We start from the raw sequence: 14,382 nt of genomic DNA, 5'->3' as shown, positions 1-14,382 counted from the left end.
TTAAATTGGATTAAATCGATTACATTAGGTCAGAGATGTTACACCTTTTGAATAATCACCATGATTGTGACGATGAGTCTTTGTCATCATAGGTCATACTCAGATATTAAATATTTTTTAACACCTAATTTATTTTGTATCAATATTCCAAGAACATCATTAATTGATGCAATTATTTTGGTTGACTTAGTTGGATGCATTATTTTTGCGAAATTAAAAATATTTGAGCATAATTACTGACTAATTCATTGTGATCGGGTATTTATTATTTCAGTTTGTGGTTGTGAAAGTAGATGGGATATTGAATGTTGGTGTTGACATTGGACAAGCCTTTAACACAAGCAGGTTTTGAAGTCGAGTCCTGAATAGAAGTTGAGGCCCTACAAACCAACACAACTAGAAACGTCTTTGTGTCAACAATTTGCTCACTCTGTATATATATATAACATTTGTTATACATATAGAGTGCTGCTATTTCCACCCACCTGTCCTATTTTCTCACCCACTATGTAAATTTGAAAAATTAAAATCCTACTTTTCCACCCACCATTATTCCTAAAATACCCTTTAATTATTAATTCGACTAAACACCATCAACTCCAAGTTAAAAACATAAAAATTTTAACCCAAAAAAAAAAAAAAAACATTCTTCATCTTCTTCATGTGTTTTCAACATCACGACCTTACCCTACCATATTAATATTCTCATCAACCCCTTAGCAGTACTGGTGGCTTCACGACCGCGACACCACCACCACAACAACATACAACCAACAAGACTACAATGGATTTTTAATTGAAGTGATGTTATATGGAATAAGGACCCGTATGTGGGTTAATCAGACTAAAAAAATCTTTAAAATGGAATAAAATTAAAGGACAATTTGGCCTCTATTATCAACACCTACCAACCCTGACACAATATTAAAGGTGGAGTTGAGAATTTGATTTGAATTTTTTAAAAAAAAAACTTTTCAAAGGATTGGGATGGGTAGATCAATGCTCGCTGAATTTGTTGAGGTCAGGAAGATGGAAAGAATATGGAGAGTAAAAGAAAAAATTTATTTTCTTTTTAAAATTTGTTTTATTTTTAGGGTTTTAGAAGTCATTTTACATAGGGATAAATTTGTCTTTAAATTTTTTAAAATAAGGTGGGTGGAAAAATATGACAGGTGGGTGAAAATACAGCATTCTACATATATTATACACATGAAAAAAAATTGGGGCCCCTAAAAAATTAGGGGCCCTGTGCGGTGGCACCACTTGCACACCCTCAGGGCCACCCCTGCTAGCAGACATGTTCAAGAAGTTCAAGGACGAGGACGGGAAATTTAAGGAAACACTTGTGGATAATGTAGTAGGACTGTTGAGCTTGTACGAAGCCACACATCTTAGGATGCATGGAGAGGATTTACTGGATGAGGCGCTCACCTTCACCACAACTCATCTTGAGTCAGTGGAAGCACACCGTTTAAGCCCCTTGCTTGCAAAACAAGTAACCCATGCCTTGTATCAACCATTCTGGAAGGGCTCCCAAAGGCTAGAAGCAAGGCGTTACTTGGCTATCTTTGAGGAGGAACCTCATCCAGCAAAGGAAACTCTCCTAACTTTGGCAAAGTTGGATTTCAACCTAGTGCAGCAAGTCCATCAGAAAGAACTAAGTGAAATTTCAAGGTTAATTAATATACATACATACATATATATTAGTGTTCGTCAGTATACTAATTAAGTTATTATTATGTAATTAAATGATAAATTCAGGTGGTGGAAGGATTTGGACTTTGTAAACAAGCTTCCTTTTGCAAGAGACAGAGTAGTTGAGTGCTACTTTTGGGCTCTGGGAACCTATTTTGAGCCCCAATATTGCTTTGCTAGGACATCATTAAGCAAAGTTTTTGCTGTGACAGCCGCTATTGATGACATTTATGATGTGTATGGCACACAAGAGGAGCTAGAGCTCTTTACTGAAGCTTTTGAAAGGTGTATTGAAATCGAAACCCAATTAATTTATAAGTTGTTTAGATTAGTTATTTATCCTTCTATAAATACTGAATAAGTCATCACTATATTCATCGGCGGTCCTGAGATTTTGAGAGCCTTGTGTGAAACTTAAGCCCTCACATAATTTAATATAAAAATACTAAATTTTTTTTTGCCATAACATAATGTTATAAAACTATTTTTTTATAACTAAAATTCATCATCAATTAGCATGTAATAACAAATACAAATCAATAAATTCATAAACTTTTTAATGTTTTTCTTTGATAAAATTAAATATTAGTACATTCGATTATAAAAAAAAAAAAAAAAGAGTTCAAGAGAAAGAAGAATGAATGAATATTATATCCAGTAGTCAATTATCCTTCTCTAATTACTGATTAAGTCTATATCTTATTATTAACTTATTTTAATCATCAGGTGGGACATCTCAGCTTTGGACCAACTGCCGGAGTATATGAAAGTTTGTTATGGAGCAATGTTGGATGTATACACTGAAATCGAAGAAAAGCTTGGAAAAGAGGGAAATTTATATCGCATCCACACTATGCGAGAGAAGCACTAAGCCTCATTAATATTTTTTAGATTACAGAGTTGCAAGACCATAAATTAGTATTCTAGTTAATTTCCAAGTTTATATATGCACAAATAGTAGTTGATATCTTACATTTCTTTGGGTCGGGCTTCAGATCTATCTAGACAGGTTTGAGTGCGTGCTTGACTCGGTCCGATCCAAATTAAAAAAAAGGCCAGGGAATATAATTTTTTTTTTTTTTTTTTTTACTTTTTGGGTTGGATGCTCTTAATTCTAATAAAATATAAATTATCATGATATTATTGCATAGAAAGTAATTAGAGATCATATCTTGATTTCGTAGATGAAATGTCAAGTTAGAGGTTACTCTGATGAAGCCAAATGGCTCCACCAGAAATACACACCAACAATGGATGAATATATGGCAGTAGCACTTGGTACATCCTACATGATGCTATCAACTACGTCCTTTATTGGAATGGGAGATATTGTCACAAAAGAGTCCTTGGATTGGGTTCTCAGTGACCCTAAGATTGTGAACTCTTTATCAATACTTGGCAGACTCATGGATGACATGAAGTCCCACAAGGTACATATTAACATAAATGCAACCTTTTCGTTTTTATTTATTTCCCCATACCCCCTTTTAACCCTAAATTCATGTCTATATTGACGTAGTTTGAGCAAAAGAGAGGACATATTGCCTCAGCTGTGGAATGCTACATGAAAGAATATGGTGCCACATAAGAAGAAACGATAATCGAACTCCGAAAACAAGTAAATAAGGCATGGAAGGACATAAATGAAGAGTGGATCAACCTCACCACCATCCCTATGCCACTACGATTGAGAATTCTGAATTTTGCACGTACCAATTGTAACGACCCGATCCTAAATAAATGTTTAATTATTAATTAAACATAATAAAAAACCATTTTGTCAATAGAATATTTTATGAGGTTTAAAATTGACTTTTTGACCGGGGAGAAATTTAGGAATTTTGACTGTACCGTTGCGTAGAGCACAGCGAGATGAGTTCATAGACACGTGGTGGGCTCGAATCGGAGTTGTAACGAGAGAGATACTATCAAAATACCCTCAGTGGCACAATCGTAAATATTACAAAAAGGGTTTGATAAAATCTGGTTTCTCTCTCTCTCTCTCTCTCTCTCTCTCTCTCTCTCTCTTCGATTCTCTTAGCTCTGGCCACGGCAAGGGCCAGCACCGGTCCCGTTCGCTTCGTCTCGACGCCACGGTCACGACCCGCCCCTTTTCCCGGGCGGAGAGCTCGAGATTTGCCGGCGATATCGACTAGTTTCTCCAGTTGTTCACGGCGTCGCTACGGCAGATTCCGACAGCCAACTTCAGCAACCGAGGTATGATTTCTCACCTATTCTTCACGCTCTAGCTGCCTGTTGTGTAGGAATTGGACGATATTCATGTTTAGAAACTCGATTTAGAATTTAGGTTTTGGCTGAATTTTCAAAGTGAAATTTTAGTCACTTCCGCTGGTTTTTCAGGGTACGTCCAAGAACAAAAATGGTTCCAAATAGGGTGTTACACCTAGGGTAGGACTCTTGAGCCGTGATTCTGAGTTTTTTCGACGGTGGGTTATCACTTTCGACACCCATGCGCTGCCGGTGCGTGGATACTGTAGAAAAGGGGCATTGTGTCCCGATGTGATCCCTTTGTTGTCTCGAGCGCATAGGTGTGCGCGGATTTCAATTTGGATACCGTTTGAGTCTCGAACGGATATCGCATATTGTGCGTTATCCGGGTTCGATAGGTTCGAACTGTTGGATAGTCCTGAATTTATAATATGCTAATCTAGGCATTTCTAGGATCATGTAGGAATTCATGGATCTTGAATCGGATCCCCGGATGTTCCGATTTAATAACTTAAATGTTATGTTTTACAATAACCGTCCGATTGTGCGATCGCGAGCGATCCAACCGTTCGATCATGACCAAAGTTGTGGGACGTGTATAACCTTGTGGAACCTATAGGAACTTTCATATCGAATTTGGAGGTCGTGGGCTCCGTTGACCGTTTGACCAAGTATGGGGTAGTTTGACCCTTGGTTGACCGTGAGTCTTCCAGGATAGTTTCACCTTCCTAGGAGGACTAAAATGACCGTAGAGACAGGTCTTGATCGCTAGTTGAGTTATGTTGATTATGATGAATTAGGATATTAATTTTATTATTTTAAATTTGGGGATTATGGGATGTTATATTGTGGTTGAGGTTTATGCTATTTTGGAAATTAATACATACATATATATATATATATATTATAAAGATATAAAGATGTTTGATTTTACTATAAGTACCATCCTGTGATTTTGAGGTCTCGCATGACGTAAGATTTTCCGGCGTTGAGACACACCCCATACATGGCGTTGGATGTTCAGGCGTATGGGGAGATTTTGTGATTGTTAGGTCCCACGTGACATAGGATTTTCCGGCGTGAGGACAAACCCCATACATGGCGTTGGATGTTCCGGCGTATGGGGAGATGATATGATTGTTAGGTCACACATGGCGTAGGATTTTTCGATGTGCTGACAGACCCCATACGTGGCGTTGGATGTTCCGGCGTATGGGGAGATTTTATGATTGTTAGGTCTCACGTGGCATAGGATTTTCCCACTTTGAGACAGACCCCATACGTTGCGTTGGATGTTCCGGCGTGGAGATTTTGTGATTGTTAGGTCCCACGTGGCGTAGGATTTTCCAAAGTGAGGACAGACCCCATACGTGGCGTTGGATGTTCCGGCGTATGAGGAGTTGATATGATTGTTAGGTCACACGTGGCGTAGGATTTTCCGGCGTGCTGACAGACCCATATGTGGCTTTGGATGTTTTGGCGTTTGGGGAGATTATGTGATTATTAGGTCTCACGTGGCGTAGGATTTTCCGGCGTATGGGGAGATTTTGTGATTGTTAGGTCCCACATGACGTAGAATTTTCTGGCGTGAGGATAAACCCCATACGTGGCGTTAGATGTTCCGGCGTATGAGGAGATGATATGATTGTTAGGTCACACTGGCGTAGGATTTTCTAGTGTGCTGACAGACCTCATACGTGGCTTTGGATGTTTCGGCGTATGAGGAGATTATGTGATTATTAGGTCTCACACGTGTCGTGGAATTCTTCCGGCGTGTGAGACAGGCCCCATACGTGGCGTTGGATTTTTCCGACGTATAAGGAAATTATGTGATCATTAGGGAGATGAATGAAGGACTGTGGTACTGCATTGGAAAGAACTACGTGTGGCTTGATCCCTCAGTGAGGGTATGTAGGCAGCCTAGGATATTGCCTAGGTGCAACCGCAGACTAAATATTATTTTTGAGATTGGTTCTGACCTTGTCATTGGTCCTGAAATTCGGTTGAAAACTAGATGACGTAAAGTGTATTTAGGCATTCATGTTTATGTTTGAAATTATTACTTGCCTTGGTTAAGGTATTAGTTGACTTAAGAGCTCTGTTGGTAGTTTAGTTTCAGATTATTTGAAGGCTGGAGGTCGATTATGTAATTGCATGGAATTATCTTGTGCATGCTGCCAGTTGTGGATATTAAATGTGTTTTATGCAGGTTGAAATTTTTGAGATTGTTCAAATTATAGGGGAGACTCAGCCAAAATTTCGGCAGAAAGTCTCGTGCCTTTATTCCGTTTTTGAATAAGGAGGCTACAGTTTTAGTAAGTGGGCCCAGCATCGGGGTGATGTCGGAATTTTCACAAAATTTGTCTCGGGTTTCGAGAAATTCGGAGCGAGTCCTGTCACCAATGAACTTATGTACAAGTATGAAGATGGCTTTACTCATGCTGGAGTTGTACTTAAGGATCTTCTGGTGTCTCTGTTTGTCAACCCTGTGCCCATATAGGCCTAAAATCAAATTTAGTCTTCTTGTCTTTGCTATAAAGAATAAGGTCTCCACAAGTCATGTCTTTGCTTTTTGGTTTTTAAAAATAGTAATTTGGTTTGTTTTGGGTCATTTGTAGTCGTGGGCATTACTAAGAATAAGACTACACTATTTGTACTGTACTGACCTTCTGTTTGTCAGACCATTTAGTACTTTAGATTTTATGTGTCATATAGATTAGTTTGCAATTGATGTTCTGAATAAAACAAAGTCGGGTTTGAGTCCATATTGTATGATTCAGTAGTTATATTTTTACATTTCTACATTTCTTTTTTTATTGTTAACAATAGGAAAAAAAAAAGTACAAAACATGTCAAAAAACAAAAAAAAGGAAACATGTCAAAAAACAAGCTTTCTTCAATATCAATCAAAAAAATTTGTAGTGTATGTTTTCACCCACTCAAAACAAAACAAAAAAAGTTCATGTCTTCTTCTTTCTCTTCTATTTTCTCAAATTGAAACATTAAAACTTTTATGAATTGGATTTATGATTGCCATTCCATGCTAATATATAATGAATTTTAGTTATTAAAAAAATTTATAATGGTATTACGTCATGGTAAATTTTTTTATAAATATTTTAATATTATATTATGTGAGGGCTCTCGTTTAAATTTTGCTCAGGGCCCTCAAAATCTCAAGGTCGGCCCTGCTTTCTATGCCCCAACAATACAAACTTTTATGAGCTGGACCAAAATACATGAGTTCCTCCGTATACATGTGTTACGTACGCATAGCCCAATCCACTTTTTAACTCCATAGCCTAAAAGCCGATCTTCTTTTTTACGAGTAATTTTTGTATGCTCCGAATACACCATACATGTGACATGTGGAAATATTCTCCAATACACTTGTATTAGATGGTACAGAAGTCAACTTCTGTACACAGAAGAACATAAAAAAATTTATCCTTTCTTACCATGTAAGAAATAAATTAATATATAAATAACCGAGACATAGATATTGGCATATTTGTGTAGCACATCCCTTCAACAATCAGGAAAAAGAAAAATAAATAAGTATCAAATTAAAGATTAACGACCTTTTCAAGTAGCAAATAAATGCATTTTATACCCAAAAATCTCTTGTAATTTAAACTATTACTTGTATTAATAAAAACATACAATTAAATTAAATGCATATATAAATTATTAAAGAAATAAATATATAGATGGATCAATATACATGCACACATGCATATATGTCATGTGATCTTTATTATATATATATATATATATTTATTTATTTAGTTATTTCTATGCGTAGTCGCACATTCCATTGCCACAAGAAGTGCTTTCCTTGCAGTGGTTGGTGCACTTGCCACAGTTGTGATTGTGAGACATTGGATTCACACAATGAGCGTTGCAGCATATCTCTGAGCTACTGGCCCTGCGCTGCCTTCAGTTTCAATAAATAAAAGACAAAGTGACAAAGTGAGAGTTTATTAGAGCGCTTTCATCCATTTGTCAAGGTAAAAGGAAAGGGCTGTTACTATTCATATGAATAGTGGCAGCCCTTGCAAAAAGTTGTGGTGTTTTCACGCATTGCCATGACAACAACTATTCACATGAGATGTGAGGAAAGAAATTTGTATAGAGTTTTGGTGTGGAAAGTGAAAAATATGACTAAGTATTTATTTTTAAAAAATTCTGAAATTTTTTGTAGATTTTTTTCAATTTTAAATTTTTTGTTGTTGTTTCTGACGTCAGCATACCTTGGCTTGAGCTCGAGCTAATTTTGCCTGAGGGCTGGCCTGGTTTCGTAGGCCCAAGCAGTTGCCCTGGTAACTTAAGGCCGCTGGAATCATCAAAAGGGGCTTGGGCCCCCTATTGCCCTGGCAAGAGCTGTCCGATGGAAAGGCTCTTAGACACCAAACAACGAACATTTCAACAACTGGATCGTCAGTGAGTCCATAAGCAATTCCACACTTTTCTTAATAGATACATATTTTTATCAATACCATTATTTCAAATTTTGATTACCAAATAATAGCATAAGATATGATAATTTTTCATTTGTTGTGAATAAATGAGATCTAATTCGGATACACCAACACTATATTAGCCCAAATATGAAATAGCAACAACTTTAAGAGGATATACTCTGCGAACGCTTGCCCCAGTAGATTCAGTCATGTCTAAGTCCTCCCCTCTTGCGCCATCGGGCAGCGCCCAGTGAACTTGTGCGCTAAATTTGCCAAAGCAATCTCTTGGACAGCCATGGCAAACTGAATTCCTGGGCAAACTCTTCTGCCAGCCCCAAATGGAATGTAGTGGAAGTAATTGCCCTTATAATCTATGGCACTGTCCAAGAACCTTTCTGGCTCGAACTCCTCTGGTTTGTTGTATGACTTGGGATCTCTTCGAATTTGCCACGCATTCACTATAACTTGTGTGTTGGCTTTAGTGTCGTAGCCATTTATTTGTGCATCTTGGGTCGATAGCCTGGGCAATAGCAATGGAATTGAAGGATGTAGGCGAAGAGTCTCCTTGATAACTGCCTTCAAGTAGTGCATTTCAACCAAATCATCCTCTCTAATTATGTCTGTTTTCTTGCCAACTATCCCCCGGACCTCATTCTGCAATTTTTCCATGATTCTTGGATGCCTTAAAAGCTCGAACATTGTCCACTCTAGGAGTGTAAATGAGGTGTCAGAGCCACCAACAAACACATCCTACAAGAATTTTAATGGTAAAAATCGATTAAAAATTAATGGAAAATTATATATAAAACCCAAAAAATTGGGGTTAGGAATAACCCACGTGTTATCTATCTATATATCTATATATATTAAAAAGGTAAAAAGCTTTAAAAGTGAAACATTCAAAAATCCTGAAAATACTCGTGCTTCAAAGAATTTTTGCTGCTTGGATTGGAATAGTGTAGTCTTCTACCTTTTTAATTAAGGTGCAATGGTCGTGAAAGTGATTATGCTTCGAACTCTTTTTCTGCATGAAGGGCTAGTGGTTGTTCTCTCATAGGAGATTTTGGCACTAGTTAAAAAAAAAAAAAAAAAAAAAAAAAAAAAAAAAAAGGAAAAAAAGAAGAAGGAAGAGGTTAAAAGAATTCAAAAAAAAATAAAATTGGAGCCAAACTTTTTCCTAATATTAATGGAGTACATATATGACTCATTTGTTTTGTGTGATCACCATTTGGTTAATGAATTGTGCACAAAATTTAATAGGATACGGATCCTCTGCTATGATTTTAGTCCCCTTATAGGATGGATCGTACTTTGGAGCACATGTGGTAGTTCCTTGTCACGTGCTCTCTCATGAGTTAGTGGAGATGGTTACATGGTTATTAGTTGTTGCATAATTGTAGGAGTTTGCATGTCTTTAGTTGTTGAGTAGTTTTAGGAGTCATGTTATCCACTTCTATAGTGGGCGTCATGGGAAAAGTTTCCCCCTTTCTAAGCTTTCAGTTAGAGTCCTTATTTGTATAAATTTCAGTGGCTTTTCATTAATGAGATATCAGATATTATCCCTTACTGTTAGCTTGTCTAACTTGGAGGTTTTGGGTTCCCTCGAAGCAACCCTTATCGTCTAATTGTTATCCCAACTGAGCCTTCTAAATATTGCTGCAGTCATAGGTGGCCGTAAGAAGAAAACTACATACCAAGTCCCTATACCTAATCGCCCAATCACACGAGCGCTGTCCCAAGCACATAACATTCCTACTCGCACTCACAAATACATATTGGTTGGTCCATTAAAATGCAAATATCACCTCTCATATCATTATGCGAACATTGGGCACAAGAGTAGTGTTTCCACCGTTGACAAGGGATTGGAAGATCTAGCTCGACGGAAAAATAAGGAGTTATGCATGCCGTGTATGTATTGTTGTTATCATGGCGATACTAATTCGGCAATTTCTAATGGGTGAATTAAAAAAACATTTTTAATCTATATATGTAAAGTTAAATATCCTTATGGTTAAATTTTAAAATAACTCATTTAAGAAAAATTTCAAAACACAAGAATTAATTCATTTTGAAGGGACAGATACATTTATTAAAAAAAATAATAATTAAAAGGAGATAAGAATCTATGACCAACAAGAATTCTATATAGATTACTGTTGATGCTCAAAATTAATGTCACGAGAAGTTTAAGGATATTTAAAGTCCAATATACCATATAATGTTGGCTATGCGTTAATCCAAGCTATATTTTGGAAAGTAATTCATTAAATAAATATAGAAATATTGTACAAGTCATGCCAAGCAAGATACATTTTCCTATGCTAAACTACCCGACAAGCTTAAGTGGACCCAAGCCACATATATGTATGGTAATTGCTGAGCGAGTTGTGGTGTGGATGGTTATAAGTGTTCATAAAGCCCGTTGAAGGATCAGACAATGAAAGTTTTAGGGCTGCTTGGGTGTACAAAAACTCTGTTAGTATGAAAATTGTATTGTCATTTCCTAGACTCTAGCATAGGTTGGGAATTAGTGTGTGAACTTGTTTTACTGGAAGCTTTGGCGCAACACATTCATTCTGGATCTTTGAAGTATGACGTGATCGATATGAGAAACTAAGTTCAGGTAAATCATGACATAATCATGCATTCATTATAGGATTCCTAGTTGGAGCTATTTTCAATCAAGTATTTTCATGTTAATCCTATTTTTATTAGGATTAGATTTTTTTATCTTGAGATTACTTTCCATAGTTAAACTCTATTTTAATTTATGTTAAAATATTATATTGATACCTAATTGGTCTCTTTGATAAAGATTGTTATCTTGTATAACAATCCTTGCATGAGTACGTTGTTCATCCTGTGCCCACTTTGAATGCCATCAAATAGTCATAGTTGAATAGGTTTAGTGGGTGTTCATATTGCATCAGGTTTAGGAGTCTTAATTGAAGTGGGTTTGGCACTTGTGGGATGCCATCTGACTAGGCATAGGAAACCTTGAATAAAAGGAGGATGCCTCTCCTTGGTTGCGTGGGCTTTTGACATTTTGTGTGGAGCATATAGAATTCTAAGGAAAAAAGCTGCTGTGCATTTTTGATATAAATCATCAAGTGTTTAATGTTTACTTGGTGATTTATCAAACACTTTAATCATTCATATTGCATTCATATGCATGTCGGTGACTCACATAGTAGAGTGCACCAAGATCGTTGTGGCGGTCTTTCCCCGGTGAGCTTGAATCGATCGTGACCAGTATCGGATTCAACATAAGAAGAGTTGGAAGAACTCCGGTGAGCTTGAAGCAATCGTGACCAGTATTGCGTTCAACATAAGGAGTGTCGAAGATCATCCCGTGACAGAAGTTGAGTTGCGAAGAAGTCGGTAAACATTATCTAGAATGAGTCTAGGATAAGTGTGTGAGTACTTCTTGTAATCATCGTTCTATAGTGGATTTGAGTTGGACTGAGGAGTCCCGTGGATTTTCCCCAGAGGTGGGGTTTTACCACGTAAAATAATTCTCTGCGTGTTCGTTTATTTTAAAGCTTTGCACATCTCAGGATTGATAACTCATATCAATCCTGCTTCAAAGGTTGATCATTATTTATTGCAAAAAATTCGAATTAGCATGCTTAACATTCTCCAGGTATATATAGATATCCTATAGGTATCTTCAAACTCAGACCCACTTTCCTGAGCCTAATTACGCGGGTAAGTAGAGACAGAACTTCCAGCCTCTTCCAAAACTCAAACCCACTTTACTGCACACTCACGGAAAAACCAACTGTTGAGCACTGTACACTCATGAATCCTTCTTTACACAATCATTCTATAGCCTATAAATAGACCTTCATCTCTCCTTGCAATACACACACCAAAACCAGAAGAAGAACGGCATGAGGAAAGCTCATCCTCCCACTACCGTAAACAAAGAAAGCCCAAGCCTTCCTCCATCACGCTTCTCTTCTTTCATAACACCACTCCAAGCCCTAAACATCACACAGAAAACCATCCCAACTCCCGAAAACACCACATGCATCTCACCTTCAACATTTCTTGTTCCAATCCAAGCCGCAAAAGCACTCTCTCTTACTAAACTTATGGAGACTTGCTCTCACACCATAAGCCTCTCAAGCCAAGCTTCATATTGATTAACTGAAGCAAGCTCCCATGCCAAGCTTACAGTATCGACACAGTTGCTCTTTACTAGAGACCACTTCCTCTAGCATCTTCTCCAGCACTATTAATTCCACTACTTACAGCACATAGTTCACTTCAAGAAAAGAACTTCCAACGCAACAAAATCAAGCATAATCATTCCAGTACCTATTAATTGTACATCAAAACCTGTAAGGAGCCACTGAAGATCAATGTTTTGAAAGGCGAGGTGCTAGGGTGAGGCGTTTTATGCCTTATGAGGCGAGGCGTAAGCCTCAAAGCGTTGAAGCGTAAGCTTTTTGGGTATTGAGTTATTATAATTACAAAAATATAAAACAGCTATTGAATGTATTGAATGCCACTCTGGAGTATAAATTAACCATCAAACTTGTTTTTTCAAAATTTCTCTTACTATTGCTCAATTCTTTACCATATATCCTTTTGGTTATATTATCTCTCTAAGTCTAGTGCCTTTCTACCTAGTTCGAATAGATAAAAGAGTAGATTATGTATGGAGGTGGACTGAACTGATGGTGGAAGGTGGGAGGCAGTTTCTGTTGGACTGAACTTCAGTGAAGATAACCAAATCACTCCCCTGTCTTAAACTCTTTTCGGGGTGCTTTGGGGCCTGGTGCTGCAAACTCAGAAAGGGTAAAGGAGTCCACCTCACATTAGTCCAATAAGCCCATGCATCTCTCAACAAAATAGACCCTCATACAAATGGCGACTCTGCTAAGGACTAGGCCATTATTCTTAGAGCGGCTCTCAACAATCACAAACTTTGTGATTCGTAAGTCACGCCACTGGGGGCTTCATGCAAAGCAAGTTTTCCGTTGCCTTCTTCAAGTTCTTCCTGCAGCAGGAGAGATGAAATCGTTAATTTTTCTTTGTATTCAGCATTTATTGCTAAAAAAAAAGTTCTTTCGATCAAGCAAGCTGCTAAAAAAAAGGAGTTAAAGCATCCAGGAGCTGTTGATTTTAGTTTTCTTCCTGGAACAATTAGAGAAAAACAAACCAAATTCTACAACCATTTGCTGACCCAAGTGATTTAGGCTTCATGCCAAGGAAATTTAGAAAAACAATATAAATATCAGAGAGAGTGAATCACTCAAACAGAAACCAATCCAACATCAAATATCCATCTGCCAACAATATTTTAGTCCTCCATGGTTCTCCTTTTCTTACCAGATAAAAGAAAAAAAATGAACGAAAAGCAAAAGAGACAGAATACAAAAACTTATGTGAAAGCATTTTCACTTGCTCTGCCCACAGCTCACCAATCGTGGTCACAAGCACAAGATATGAATTTTTCCACCAATGCCTCAAGGGTTGAAACGAAATAACCCCTTGCTATCACCTTTCTCACAGCAAAAGGAAGATTTTCTCTGCAAATTTACACAGATCGACCACCACCATCGCTGCAGGACCAGCCAGCTTGCAATAAACAATGCATGAATCTCCACGTACGGCACCCACTTCATGCGCCAATATTATAATTGTGAGAGTAAATTTCCCCCAAAAGAATATCCGCCAAAGATTCCTTCGTCTTCTCCGCCTCTCTTTCTCCCTGCAAAACAGATCGGAGTAAAAGACCACACCCGGGGGTTGTTGGCCAAAGGCCCTCCGATGCCTAAGTTAGGTAGGGTAATTCAAGGAAAACCGGGTGGCCGGAGCCGTGTGTGGTGGTCGGAGCCTTGTGTGAGAGAGAGAAAGAGAGGAGGTTGCTAGGGTTTTTAAGAAATAACTTATGCAGAGTTTGAGTAGGAATTCTGACGTACCTCAACCATTGTGTGTGGCTATGCTTTTATAGAGGTCTCGGAGGCTAGGGTTTCAGAGG

General features: G+C 37.7%; 2 pseudogenes; one reads left to right on the top strand and one right to left on the bottom strand.

Moving 5' to 3' along the window:
- Positions 1-6,424, top strand: part of LOC117625452 — an 8,220-nt pseudogene extending 1,796 nt beyond the window's left edge.
- Positions 6,425-8,523: 2,099 nt separating this feature from the next.
- Positions 8,524-9,086, bottom strand: LOC117625451 (annotated as a pseudogene).
- Positions 9,087-14,382: the final 5,296 nt, after the last annotated feature.

Source organism: Prunus dulcis, chromosome 4, assembly GCF_902201215.1.
Source record: "Prunus dulcis chromosome 4, ALMONDv2, whole genome shotgun sequence".
Lineage (NCBI taxonomy): Eukaryota > Viridiplantae > Streptophyta > Magnoliopsida > Rosales > Rosaceae > Prunus > Prunus dulcis.
The sequence above is the reverse complement of the archived record's forward strand: the minus strand, read 5'-3'. Positions and strand labels throughout refer to the sequence as shown.